Source organism: Mauremys mutica, chromosome 16, assembly GCF_020497125.1.
Source record: "Mauremys mutica isolate MM-2020 ecotype Southern chromosome 16, ASM2049712v1, whole genome shotgun sequence".
Classification (NCBI taxonomy): domain Eukaryota; kingdom Metazoa; phylum Chordata; order Testudines; family Geoemydidae; genus Mauremys; species Mauremys mutica.
Window position 1 is genome coordinate 23,043,904 of NC_059087.1, and position 14,435 is coordinate 23,058,338.

At 54.0% G+C, this 14,435-nt stretch overlaps 1 non-coding gene and 2 pseudogenes across 1 annotated transcript; 1 reads left to right on the forward strand and 2 right to left on the reverse strand.

Moving 5' to 3' along the window:
* The first annotated feature begins 1,784 nt into the window (after positions 1–1,784).
* On the forward strand, positions 1,785–1,944 carry LOC123351293 (annotated as a pseudogene).
* A 4,617-nt stretch (positions 1,945–6,561) lies between these two features.
* Positions 6,562–6,650, reverse strand: LOC123351299 (annotated as a pseudogene).
* A 6,860-nt stretch (positions 6,651–13,510) lies between these two features.
* Positions 13,511–13,701, reverse strand: LOC123351319. Its single transcript, XR_006574007.1, has one exon. It is a non-coding gene; the product is annotated as a U2 spliceosomal RNA (small nuclear RNA).
* Between the last annotated feature and the right edge of the window lie 734 nt (positions 13,702–14,435).

The following is a 14,435-nucleotide window of genomic DNA, read 5'->3' on the forward strand; positions in this document are numbered from 1 at the left end:
CGTCACGTCAACGAGGATGATCTTTTTCCGATCCTCGTCCGTGACGACGATGTCCGGGCGTAGCGGGCTGTCGGTGCCGGGGATGGCGCGATTGACGGTGATCTTTCCCAGGTGCGGGGCGATGGCCTTCACCAGGCGGTCCTGGACGGCGTTGTGGCGCAGCTGCCAGGCTCTGGCGTGGGGCTTGCAGCTGCATAGGACGTGTGGCAAGGTCTCCATGGCGTAGCCACACTTCCGGCAGCGTTTGTCCCGGTTCCCGTGGCGGACGGCTCCGTTGAGAGGGACGCAGTTCAGCCGGGCGCGGTGTATGAACCGCCAGTCGGCGAATCGGGTGAAGCTGCCTGCGGGGAGGAAGTGGTTGCTGGAGTCCCACTTGCTGGTCACCTCGAAGGCCTTGCCCTGGTCAGGTTTTTTCTTCAGGGTGTCCACGTAGAGCGCGTGGACGGCGGTCTTCAGGGTCTTCTCCAGCATGCCTCTGGATCCAGGGCTGACGATGGTGTTGTCCTCCGTCCCGATCCGCGGTACCAGGACTCCTGGCTCTCGACGATCCTCGCTCCATACCCAGCGCCAAAAGGCCGAGAAGCGATAAAGATTGCTGCAAAACGAGGCAGCCCTACCTCTGCCGCAGCTTTCTACGTCACCGTGAGGAGCTCCCGGACAGGGACCAAATGCCGTCAATGAGACTTTGACAACTAGGAAACTCTTCAGTGACAATCGCTCCCCCTAAATGACTCCTAGGTAATAATTCAAAGCAGGAACTCAACACACCATTCTGCTCAAAAAAAACCCCCAAAAACCCGAGAATTCTTTCAGTCTGGTTACTTGGGTTCATCTCGCTGCTTTCCCTGGCTGCTGTTGCATTCTTCTAAATTACATAAACCCACCCACTTCCTGTGACGTACTCCGTCACTGTTAACTCTTGCAGCGAAACAGAGGAAAGAAAATGTGTGCAAGCGCTATCCCGGGTGGCCAAACCGCATGCCGCTCTTTTACAGTTACACTGCGGCTCCTGGAGCTCCCCATTTCCCCCCCGCCGCCCCATTCTCCACCTACCAGACTGCGGGGGAGCTCAGGGCTTCTGCCCTGCGGCAGGGGAGTGGGGCTAGGGGCTTCTGCTGGAGGAGACTGGTGCCTGCCACTTTTGATGCACAGAATGCTTAGGGGAGATTGCCTAGAAAATGTTGCAAGAAAAGCTGACATTTTCTACAAACCTGCCGCCCCACATAGTGTGGCCTCTGTTTGAGAGACCATGTGCTGAGCCTAGCGGCCATCTAGGAATGTTGAGAGCCACAGATAAGGGGCCCAGTGGAACCATGTGACCAAGCAGGGACAGCAAATAGCAAACCCTGGAAAAAATCAGGGGGACACATTGCCTCTGGCTTCTGCCCAGCGGGGAGGAGGGTTTCCAGGGGGGTCTCACCCCCTCCCCACACCGCTGAAGACCCGAGCCCAGGCAGGCACCTCCCATGGGACTGAAGCCCTGAGCCCCAGAGGCGCGTCCTGGCTCTCGAATGTCTGAAGATTGTTGTATGCGGCTCGGAGGGTCAGTAAGTTTGGCCACCCCTGCCAGGGCCGGGTTACAACCTTCTGAGGGATCCCACATGCGAGGGACCCCTCACGACTGCGATGGTCAACCCTACCGACACCCTGCAGGTTCTAGCTCTGACCCCCACAGATGCTCCGACTGCCCCAGAGCCACAGCGCGTAAGGGAGGACCTACTGCCATCCTGACCCTAGATGTACAGTACCTTCCCTCTTAACTTGTGTAAATTTGAATTTAAACATTAGCTTTAATCAAAATTTTAAATGCATTATCAGTTTAATATCTGATACGTCCTCTATCTGAGGACTATATATTAAATGGATTTTTGGAACAGGAGCTTGCTTCAGCCACTCCACGCATTGACTTGGTATTGCAGTACCTCCAGGAACAGTGCACTTCCCCTTGGAGAGCATTGTGGTTACGAAAAATAGAGAAACCAATTTCTCTAACAAGGTTGATTTTTTTGTATTGTTTCTTTTAATCAGAGCCTTAAATGATTTATCTAGCTCCTCTGGTTTCTTAGGAGTGGGCTTTTTAAAGCCTCGCTCTCCCTGCATAGCCCCACGACCTGGTTAAAAGTTGATGGGTGCTAAAGAGATCAAAGTCTCCTTAAGAAGCGCTCAAGTTGTGGAGCAGGTCACTAGGCTCAGCATAGAGTCCCTCAAACAGACAGGGCCTGGGCTCTCACCCCCCCCCCACCAGTGCCCTCCCCCACCTGTCCCCCCGGCCGCCCCAGCCCTGGGCTCCCCCACACCAGTGCTGACTCCGCCCGCTCCCCCGTCGCCTCCAGCCAGTCCGGCACTGGTAGGGTTGGGGTAAGCAACGGAGACCCCCCTGGAAACCCTCGTCCCCGCTGGGTGGAAGCCAGAGGCAATGTGTCCCCCTGATTTTTTCCAGGGTTTGCTATTTGCTGGCCCTGCTTGGTCACATGGTGCCACTGGGCCCCTTCCCTGTGGCTCTCAACTTTCCTAGATGGCCTCTAGGCTCAGCACATGGTCCCTCAAACAAAGAGGCCACACTATGTGGGGCGGCAGGTTTGTAGAAATTTTGGTGGTGCCCAGAAGGCCCAGAGGCTGCCCAAGGCTCAGGGAGGGAGTTTGGGTGGGGGGAGGTGGGCTGGGGTGCAGGCCCTGGGCTGTGGCAGGGGATTGGAGTGCAGGAGGGGTGCAAGGTTGGGCTCTGGGAGGGAGTTTGGGTGGGGAGGGAGTCTGGGGTGCCGTAGGCTCTGGGCTGGGGGTGGGGTGCAGGAGGGGGTGAGGGATTCAGGCTCTGGGAGGGAGTTTGTGTGGGGGAGGTTCTGGGGTGCAGCAGGCTCTGGGATGGAGTTCAGGTGCTGGTGTAGGCTCTGGGGTGGGGCTGGGGATGAGGGGTTTGGGGTGCAGGAGTGGGCTCTGGGGCTACGGCAGGGAGAAAGGACTCCCCCAGCTCTCTCCCTGCTGCAGTACCTGGGCTGGGGGCGCTGGAGGTGCCTGTCCCCATCACAGCAGCTCTGGGGCTGAGGCTGCAGGATACGCGCCCGGCCCCCGCAGGTCCAGGCTGTGGTCTGGGTTCCCTGAGTGCCTGTGTGGCCCTAAATAGGCTGCTCCGTGGCCATGCAGCTTCCAGGAAACTTAGCCCATGGGTGCTGCGTGTGTCTGTGGTGTGCTTACTCCTTGACTGAAGTATATAGTGAGCTCTGTTGGTTTGAGGGACCCTGTGCTGGCTGAGCATGTGGATGAGGCTTTCATCCCCAAGCCCTTTAGGACCTGCGTAAAGGGCTTGGGGTTGGGGCTGGGGTTGGGGCTAATCATGGAGAACAAGGCTTTAAAAAGCCCCCTCTTAAGCAACCAGAGGAGCTAGCAAACAGGAGAGTTTTGTGAGGGAGCTCTCCAGGTGAAGGAGGAGCGACTACCTGACTCTTGAGGTGAGTTTGTTGCCTGTAGCAGAGGTGCTGACTTTTGTTTTTGCGGGTGGGTGCTTTTGAAGAGGTAGGGGTGTGTGTATGTTTGGGGAGGGGGAGTGAAGGGGGCACTCTGCCAGCTTTTGGGGGAGGTAATTGTCAGCATTTATACCGCACACTTCTTCCATGTTCTAGTTACTGAATGTGTCTATCATTGTTGTTTTTGCTGTTTTAAGAATTAAATTGTTTGGAATAAAATCATTGCAATTACATAAAAGCTGGCTTCACTAGCATCCCAGTTTAGACATTGTGTCACTGTAGCTTTCTGGATGAAACTGTCAGCAATCTTCTTTCCATCTAGGTCCCTTGGTATTGTTTTGAGGCATGTTAAGGTTATTCAGTTGCGTCTGCCCCATTGACGACGGGAGATAATTTTGAAGTCTTCTGCAGCTGAAGAATGAGTTCAGGATGATACAGGCATAGTGAGAAGGCTTCTTATACATTTGCAGTATGCTGGAAACATAGTGCTTCCAGAGTACTGCAAATGACTCCAAGATCTTTCTTGATAGGTAACAGCTAATTTAGGCACCCTCATTTTGTGTGTATAGCGTGGGAATTATATTTTCCGACGTGCATTACTTTGCATTTAACATCGACTTTCATCTGCCATTTTGTTGCCAGGTCACCCAGTTTTGTGAGATCCTCTTGTAGCTCTTTGCAGTCTGTCTGGGACTTACAAAACTACACAAGATAGTTATCATCTGCAAATTTTGCCACCTCACTGTTTACCCCTTTTTCCAGATCTCTTATGAATATGTTGACTAGGACTGGTCCCAGTACAAGCCCCTCAGGGACACCACTATTTATTTCTCTCCATTCTGAAAATGAACCATTTATTCCTACTCTTTGTTTCCTATCTTTTACTGGAGTGCGTGGGAATGCTTCAATCATCTAGGGATCCTTAACAAAAAGGCTTGTTATTAAGTTATCTTAATCACCCTGCCTCTGTTTACAAACAAACTCCCTGCCCAAAGGGCAGAAGTTGTTAGCAGCACAGAACTCATCACATTCCATACTCAAGCTCTGGCTTCTGAGCACCCAGGGAGTCAGCACCTATGGGCTGTAGCTTGTGTCTGTTATGTGCTTGCAGCTTGACTGAAGTATATAGTGTGGTCTGCTCCTTTGAGGGACCCTGTGGTGAGCCTAGAGGCCTGCTAGGAAAGTGGAGCGCTTCTGAAGGAGGCTTTACTGGGCAAGCCCTTTAGCACCTATCAAGGGGTGGGGCTCTTCAAGGGAGAACAAGGCTCCTAAGTGACCAGAGGAGCTAGGGAACAGGAGAGTTTTGTGGGAGATTATCCTCCCACTCCCCCCTCTAAACTTCAGTAACATTCTTTAAACTTAAGGCAATAAAACCCCCCTGATAAAAACAAAACAACAAGAAAGGAAAGAGCTGCGGGAGTCAAAAGAGAACGCAGGCAGAAGTCCAGCAACAGGATGTGGGCTATCCAGTTTATTGCATGAGCTAAGATGTGAAAAAAATTATCTAAGTTATGTCTGATTACCTGGCCTATGGGCGGGTGGCAGCCTGCTACAACATGGCAAGCCATGCAGTAAGTTGTTGGATGGTGTAGCTCTGAGGGAGTTGAGGGGGATGGGGGACAGAATCCTTCAATGACTCTGGAACGTCAGCAGCTGGGAGTCCTGCTGCCAGGGCCGCCTCCAGGCACCAGCTAAGGGGCGGCCAGTAGAAAGGGGCGGCACGTCCGGGTTCGGCGGCGGGTCCCTCAGTCCCTCTCCTCCTCTTTGAGCTGCCACCGAAGAGGAGAGGGAGGGAAGGACCCGCAGCCGAATTGCTGCTGAAGACTGAAGCGAACCAATTCATCTGCCACTGATCAGCTTTGTGTTTTTGTTTTGTTTTTTGCCGCCTAGGGGAGCCAGCCCTGCCTGTTGCCACGGGTCAAGAACACCGAGTGCGCCATCATCACTCCGGGAGCAAGAACTATGCTGGAGAGGACCCTGGAGGATGCCATCCATGGGCGGTACATGGGAAACCTGAGATGGAAGGGTGACGCTTTTCATCAAAGCGGAGTAGTAACTTTGGGGAACCAAGCTGCTTTTATTTAGAATAGAGTCTCCATGGGGGAGTTACGCTGGAATAGGTCCTATGCTTATAGCTATGATGCCAGTCAGACGAGCCCGTCGACTGCCCGTCCTGTGGGTCCCAACAGCCAGCTCTGCTCCGTCTGCAGAGCAGGCCTTCAGTTTCCTCTCTCTAGGGTTGGCTGTGGAGCTATGGCACCACCTGCTGGTTCTGATTTCAAAACTTGGTGGCAAAATAAGTAACTGCAAGGGGGGGGAGAAGCAACTCTCTCACTGAGTGCCTGACAGGGGTAAATCATCCCCACAGAAACCGAGTTTAATAGCAGAGTAATGAGGAGCACTTCACAGTGGTAAAGCCTGTCACAAACACTAGATAATGTACGCTCATCACGGAGCTCCTGTGAATGAGCTTAATCTTCACTCTGCAAGCAACACCCCCATTAAGTGGCCTATCCCAAGCCACATCCTAAAAACGAGACGTTAAGTATAATGGTTTAGAATTTACAGTCTTTATTCAGGCCTAATGTGATGGTGTCAAGTTTGCAAATTAATTCCAGTTCTGCAGTTTCTCGTTGAAGTCTGTTTGTGAAGGTTTTTTGGTTGAAAAATGGCCACTTTTAAGTCTGTTTGAGTGTCTAGGAAGATTGAAGTGCTCTGCTACTGTTTTTTGAATGTTACATTTCTTTATCTGATTTGTGTTCTTTTCTTCTTTTGTGTAGAGACTGTCCGGTTTGGCCAACGTACATGGCAGAGGGGCATTGGAATCAAGTTTACACAAGTTAAGAAGGAAGGTACTAGACATCTGGGGTCAGGCTTGAGTTACGAGAGATTACAAGTATCGGTTACAAGGTTCACAAGATACATAGAGTACATAACTGGCCTAGACCCAGATTAACTGACCTAGACTTGTTAAAGCGTCGGTGAATAAGTGATCTCGGGTATGCAACCCAAAGAATATATGTAGAGTCCAAGTCAGTATTAGTGGAACAAATTCAACAGATTCTATTTTTTCACCACTATAGTCTCCCTGAGGGGAGGCGCACCGTTCCTGGAGGTACTACAATACCAGGTCGATGCGTGGAGTGGATGGAGCAAGCTCCTATTCCATCTCCCTGTTCCAAAAAAGAACGGCCGTACCGGGTCAGACCAAAGGTCCATCTAGCCCAGTATCCTGTCTACCGACAATGGCCAATGCAAAGTGCCCCAGAGGGAGTGAACCTAACAGGCAATGATCAAGTGATCTCTCTCCTGCCATCCATCTCCATCCTCTGACAAACAGAGACTAGGGACACACCATTCCTTACCCATCCTGGCAAATAGTCATTTATGGACTTAACCTCCATGAATTTATCCAGTTCCCTTTTAAACGCTGTTATAGTCCCAGCCTTCACAAAAGACGGTTACTCACCGTAGTAACTGTTGTTCTTCGAGATGTGTTGCTTCTATCCATTCCAGTTAGGTGTGCGCGCTGCGCGTGCACGGCTCTTCAGAAGATTTTTACCCTAGCAACTCCGGCGGGCCGGCTGGGCGCCCCCTGGAGTGGCGCCGCTATAGCGCAGGATATATACCCCAGCCGGCCCGTCCGCTCCTCAGTTCCTTCTTGCCGGCTACTCCGACAGTGGGGAAGGAGGGCGGGTCTGGAATGGATAGGAGCAACACATCTCGAAGAACAACAGTTACTACGGTGAGTAACCGTCTTTTCTTCTTCGAGTGATTGCTCCTATGCATTCCAGTTAGGTGATTCCCAAGCCTTACGTAGGCGGTGGGGTCGGAGTTAGATGTTGCAGAACGCAACCGCTAGCCAAAGGCTGCATCAGCTCTGGACTCCTGGACCAATGAGGCAAAGGTGTGGACCGAGGACCAGGTAGGTGTACAACACATCCCCCGAAAGGGTATGCGAGCCAGGAAGGCAGCTGAGAAGCGTGAGCCCTGGCGGAATGTGCAGCAAGGTGGCTCTATGGAACATGGGCCAAACAGAGGAGGTGCGGATGCACAACGTCATTGAAGATGAAATCCTCTAGGAGGAGACAGGTATGCCCTTCGTCCGGTATGCCGGTACGATGAAGGTTTTGGGGGCGTTACGAGAGGGCTCTGTCCGCTAGATATAGATTGCGGACGCCCTACGGATGTCGAAGGAGGGCAACCGTTGCTCTCCTTGCAAAGAGAGTGGCTTCGGAAAGAGGACCGGAAGGAAGATATCCTGGTAGATATAAAAGGCCGACACCTCCTTAGGGAGGCAGGTAGGACGTGGTAATAACTGCCCTTGTCCTTGAGGAACACAGTATCCCTTGGGCCTATTGTGAGAGTCTGAAGCTCGGAGACTCGTCTGGCCGCAGGAAAGGCTACAGGAAAACTGTCTTGCAGGACAGGTATATCAATGAGCATGTTGACATTGGCTCGAATAGGGCAGTCATAAAACTGGTTAGAACCAGATTGAAGAGCCAGGTTTATGGCGGGGCCCCACTGGGGGGGGGGGTATACCCCCTGGGGTGGTATAAACGCTCCAAGCCCTGAGGAACCAGATGGAATGGAGCGGGACCTCGGCGGGAGAAACATTGCGCGTTTCGGAGCAGCAGGAGAAATGCTTCCACTCGGCCAGATACTTTAACCGAGTGGAAGATTTTCTACCACCCTGGAGAATCCTGTAGAACCGAGGCAGAACAACGTAACTCGGATCGGTTTAGCCACGCAGGAGTCCTGCTGTGAGGTGCAGGGATTACAAGACCGGGTGGTGAAGGTTGCCGTGATCCCGCGTCATGGGGTCTCTGCCAAGAGGGTTGCTACCGACAGGTGTAGCAACATGGTGTGCTAGTGCTGCCCAGGCTACACTGGAGCGATCACGATCAGGGGCGCTCTGTCCCTGCGGAGTTTTAGCAGGACCTTGTGAACCAGCGGGGACAGTGGAAAGCGTACGGCAGATGGCTGATCCACGGCCTCAGGAAAATCCTCCAAGACCGAGCCTGGGGAGAGGCCTTGGAACGAGGAGAATTTCTCTCTTTCCGTTCTCGCGAGAGCGAGGAGGGCTATGCGGGGAAAGACCCACTTCTGGAAAATGGAATAGATAAAGACGGGTGGAAAGTACCATTTGTGAGACAGGAAGGATCTGCTGAGACGATCCGCCAGCTGAATCGCCTGGTACACAAGGCAGACTGCTCTCAGCTCTCGGACATTGATGTGTAAGGCCAGCTCTTGCGCTGACCGAAGGCCGTGAGTGCGAAACTACGCCAGGTGCGCACCCAGCCGAGAGATGGGCTGTCTGTCATGAGGGACCCCGAGGGGTGAATGAAACAGCATCCCTGGATACACCAGGGAGGACGCTGACTCCCGGTCGAGGGAGCCTAGGCTGCTCGGGGGGAACGAGACGACCACGAGTATGCCATCTCTGCCCGGGTGGCACACCCAGGTGAGGCACGATTGAAGTGAACAGAGGCGAAGCCTGGCATGTTTGGTTGCAAACGTGCAGACAGCCATGTGACTCAGGAAACCTAGGCAAGTGCGAGCCCAAGTTGGCGGGAAGGTCCATAGACCTTGTACAATTGTTACCCTCGCCTGAAACCAAGGCTGAGGTAAGCAGGTTCTGACGAGTCTGGAGTCCAGGACGGCCCCAATGAATTCCCTTCTCTGTGTGGGAATCAGAGTGGATTTTACTATTGATCATCAGGCCTAGACACAGGAATAGGTTCGCGTCGATGCCCACATGACTGGTAACTTGGGCCCGGTGGTTCTTCGAATGAGCCACTCGTCTAGATACGGAGAACGTGTATCCAACGGTGGCGAAGAAAGGCGGCGACTACAGCCATGCACTTTGAATACCCCTGGGCTGTATAGAGGCCAACCGGGAGGGCCGTATACTGGGAATAACGATGGTAGGCCCCAAACCGAGGGTACCTTCTGTGTGGAAGAGAAATGGCGACGTGAAAACACGCGCCCTTCATATCGAGGACGGCGTACCAGTCTCCGGGATCCCAGGATGGGATGACGGTCGCCCTGGGTACCATGCGGAACTCATCTGCATCGTGACTTGTTGAGTTCCCGCAGGCCTAGGATAGGTCTGAGACCTCCCTTCGCCTAGGGGATTAGGTTTCGCCCTTAGGTACCTCCTGTATAGCTCCGATGAGGAGGAGCGTCCGCACCTCTTGCCAGAGGAATCGCTCGTGAGAGGGGTCCTTGGGAGGGGCGAGGATGGGCAGGCTTTTGCCCCATTGGTGGTCAGAAGGACCCTAATTTCGGCTCCTTTGGGGTGCGGATTGATGGCCACGACCGTGTAAGCCACGCCCGCTGGCCAAGTCCTGACTTTGTCAAGGCGCAGGGTAAGAGCGGAGGTTGGGGACGGAAACGTCGGCGCTGAATCACCGGCGTGTGCATGCCGAGAGAGAGAGAGCAAAGTGACCTTGCTGCCCTTTAGGTTCTGCAGCCTAGGGCCAGTGTTTTCAGAGAACAGGCCTGTGCCATTGAAGCGCAAGTCCTGTATAGTGTGCCGCAGCTGCGAGGGAAGGCTCGACAACTGGAGCCATGAAACGCGCCGCGTGGCAACACCCGAGGCCAGAGTCATGGCAGCAGAGTCAGCTGCGTCCAACGAGGCCTGGAGGGAAGATCTCTAGAGCTCCGTCCTTTGCTGCAGGAGGGCATCGAACTCTTGACGGGAGTGCCGAAGAACCGACTCTGTAAATTTGCCCACCGCCACCCACAGTAGCGGATAAGCAGGGCTTGCTGGTTCGCTACACGAAGTTGCAGGGCCCCCTCCGGGTACATCTTACGGCCCAGTAAGACCACACGCCCAGCCTCTTTGGATTTAGGGGCTGGTCGCATTTCGATTAGAGGAGGGCCGGAGGGGTATGTTCCTGCCCCCGCCTCATCTGGGGAGGAGGAAGAAGAAAGGCCAGGGACAAGCGGGTCCTGTGTGGGTTCGAGCTCCTGGACGACCTCCTGATCCGGTGGGATCTGGGAGCCTGGTGCCGAACCGGGGGTTGCTCTGTACCGGTCGGACGGGGACGACTAATTGTCACCTCTGGCACCCAGAGCTCCGAGGGAACGGAGCGAGATGGGGTCACCGGTACGCCTCTGGCGTGGTAGTACACCCAAGGCGTCCAGAATGACCACTGATAGGGCTCCTGGAAGACTCTGGAGGGCACATCGGAAAACAGAGTGCTACGCATATGAAGTGTCCGCACGGGACGACACTGATGCGTGGCTGGATGGCCCTGGAGGAGCTGAAAGCTCTTGGTAGAGTCTCCGTCTGTAACTGACGTCGCTCGATGCGGCACCGGGGATTGATACCGGTAGACAGACCAGTACCGAGAACGGGACCTGCCGCCGAAGCTGTGCCGGGCGGTCAACCGAGGGTGCGAGGCTCGATGATCAGGAGTGGCTACGGGTGTCCCGGACGGCAAACGGGATGCTGACCGGTGCCGCGAGTACTACTGGTACCAACATGGAGAACAGTGCCGAGACTGTGAGCGGCGTCGAGACCTAGATCGGTGACGGGACCGAGAACATCTGCGGGACCGCGACCCTGAACGGTGCCGCTCTGCGGTGCCGACGTAGGGTGGTCTGATCAAGGCAGGCTTGCCCATCGACTATGTAACCCGCACCGGCGGTGCCGGGGGTTGAGGCAGCGCAGATGCTGTCGTTGCAATCAGCTCCCTCGCCGTGGACACTGTCTCCGGCGTGGAGGGAACAGTGAGCTCGACCATAGCTCGCACCACGGATGCAGCTGCATAGCGAGCTCGACCACGGTCCGTACCGGGGAGTGATCCAGCACCGGACTCGACGGCTTTTGCCTGGCCGGAGTTAATGGTGCGGGCATTGTCGGTGCCGCGGCAGACATCGGTGCTGGGCGATCCGATGGAGCATAGCGCTCGGCTGCGGAGCAGGCAGCTCAGACGCAGCTTCAGAGCGAGCTCGACCACGGTCCGTACCGGGGAGCTTTCCGGCACCGGACTCGACGGCTCTTGCCTGGCCGGAGTTAATGGTGCGGATATTGACGGTGCCGCGGCAGACATCGGTGCCGGGCGATCCGACGGAGCATAGCGCTCGGCTGCGGAGCATGCGGCTCGGACGCAGCTTCAGAGCGAGCTCGACCACGGTCCGTACCGGGGAGCTTTCCAGCACCAGACTCGACGGCTCTTGCCTGGCCGGAGTTAATGGTGCGGATATTGTCGGTGCCGTGGCAGACATCGGTGCCGGGGGATCCGACGGAGCATAGCGCTCGGCTGCGGAGCAGGCGGCTCGGACGCAGCTTCAGAGCGAGCTCGACCACGGTCCGTACCGGGGAGCTTTCCAGCACCGGACTCGACGGCTCTTGCCTGGCCGGAGTAAATGGTGCGGGTATTGTCGGTGCCACAGCAGACACCGGTGCCAGACGATCCGATCGAGTATAGCGCTCGGCTGCAGAGGCGGTGGCTCGGACGCAGCAAGGATATTGTGCCTCTTCATCCTCCAGGAGAGGGATCCATGCCGAGGGTACGTCGGAGCCAGCGATGGTCGTGCCAGGAGGCCTTGGCGGTACTGGCAATCCGGTGCTGAGGGAGCGCGCCTTGAAAACTAACTAGCGCTCCGCGCCGAGAGCAGAGGAGCAAGAGCTGCCTCCCTTAGGAGCTGTGTAAAACGAAAGCCCCGCTCCCCTTTGTTCACGGATTAAAGGCCTCACAAATGCGGCACTTATCTGTGAGGTAAGATCCCTCGAGGCACTTAGGTGAAGATCTCTTGTCGGCAGCGGCTTGTGGCCGGCCGAGCATTAGAAAACCCTGTGGACCGGGCATCGGACCCGGCACCGGGTGAGGGGAAGGGGATAAACCCCGAACCCCTGTAAAATAAATACACTATACTATTCTACAAACAAACAGAGTTAACTACAACTATAAACAGAACGAGAGAAAACTACGAGTAGCTAGGGAAGTGGAGGTCAGCTAAGCTGCACTCCACTGTTCCAACAGCCGTCATGGGCGGAAAGAAGGAACTGAGGAGCGGACGGGCCGGCTGGGGTATATATCCTGCGCTATAGCGGCGCCACTCCAGGGGGCGCCCAGCCGGCCCGCCGGAGTTGCTAGGGTAAAAATCTTCCGAAGAGCCGTGCACCCGCAGCGCGCACACCTAACTGGAATGCATAGGAGCAATCACTTGAAGAAGAACCTCCTCAGGCAAGGAGTTCCACAAGTTGACTGTGCGCTGCGTGAAGAAGAACTTCCTTGTATTTGTTTTAAACCTGCTGCCTATTTGTCACCTACAAAAGCCGGCTCAGGTGTGGGAATGTCCCTAACATCCTCAGCCGTGAAGACTGAAGCAAAGAATCCATTTAGTTTCTCCGCAATGACTTTATCGTCTTTAAGCGCTCCTTTTGTATCTCGATCATCAAGGGGCCCCACTGGTTGTTTACCAGGCTTCCTGCTTGTGATGCACTTGAAAAACATTTTGTTATTACCTTTGGAGTTTTTGGCTAGCCCTTCTTCAAACTCCTCTTTGGCTTTTCTTATTACACTCTTGCACTTAATTTGGCAGTGTTTATGCTCCTTTCTATTTGCCTCACTAGGATTTGACTTCCACTTTTTAAAGGAAGTCTTTTTATCTCTCACTGCTTCTTTTACATGGTGGGTAAGCCCCGGTGGCTCTTTTTTAGTTCTTTTACTGTGTTTTTTAATTTGGAGTATACATTAAAGTTGGGCCTCTATTCTGGTGTCTTTAAAAAGCACCCATGCAGCTTGCAGGGATTTCACTTTAGTCACTGTACCTTTTAACTTTTGTTTGTTTAACTAACCCCCTCATTTTTGCATAGTTCCCGCTTTTGAAATTAAATGCCACAGTCATCCGCAGTCAGGAGAAGCAGGGTGAAGCCATCTGTGCTGTTACAGATCCGCTCACAGCAATGTGGCCTTCAATGGGAGCAATGTGTCAGAGACAAGCGCTGCGCCACAATGCCATCACACCACTGATGCCTGGGGGAATCAGGCTTTTTACAGAATCTATTTTTTCACAGCAATAGTCTCCCCGAGGGGAGGTGCACCGTTCCTGGAGGTACTGCAATACCAGGTCGATGCGTGGAGTGGATGGAGCAAGCTCCTATTCCATCTCCCTGTTCCAAAAATCCATTTAATATATAGTCCTCAGATAGAGGACGTATCAGATATTAAACTGATAAGAACAGATACTACACTTGATCTTAGCCAAAAGGCCGAGAAGCGATAAAGATTGCTGCAAAACGAGGCAGCCCTACCTCTGCCGCAGCTTTCTACGTCACCGTGAGGAGCTCCCGGACAGGGACCAAATGCCGTCAATGAGACTTTGACAACTAGGAAACTCTTCAGTGACAATCGCTCCCCCTAAATGACTCCTAGGTAATAATTCAAAGCAGGAACTCAACACACCATTCTGCTAAAAAAAAAACCCCAAAAACCCGAGAATTCTTTCAGTCTGGTTACTTGGGTTCATCTCGCTGCTTTCCCTGGCTGCTGTTGCATTCTTCTAAATTACATAAACCCACCCACTTCCTGTGACGTACTCCGTCACTGTTAACTCTTGCAGCGAAACAGATGAAAGAAAATGTGTGCAAGCGCTATCCCGGGTGGCCAAACCGCATGCCGCTCTTTTACAGTTACACTGCGGCTCATGGAGCTCCCCATTTCCCCCACCCCCCCACCGCCCCATTCTCCACCTACCAGACTGTCGGGGAGCTCAGGGCTTCTGCCCTGCGGCAGGGGAGTGGGGCTAGGGGCTTCTGCTGGAGGAGACTGGTGCCTGCCACTTTTGATGCACAGAATGCTTAGGGGAGATTGCCTAGAAAATGTTGCAAGAAAAGCTGACATTTTCTACAAACCTGCCGCCCCACATAGTGTGGCCTCTGTTTGAGAGACCATGTGCTGAGCCTAGCGGCCATCTAGGAAAGTTGAGAGCCACAGATAAGGGGCCCAGTGGAACCAT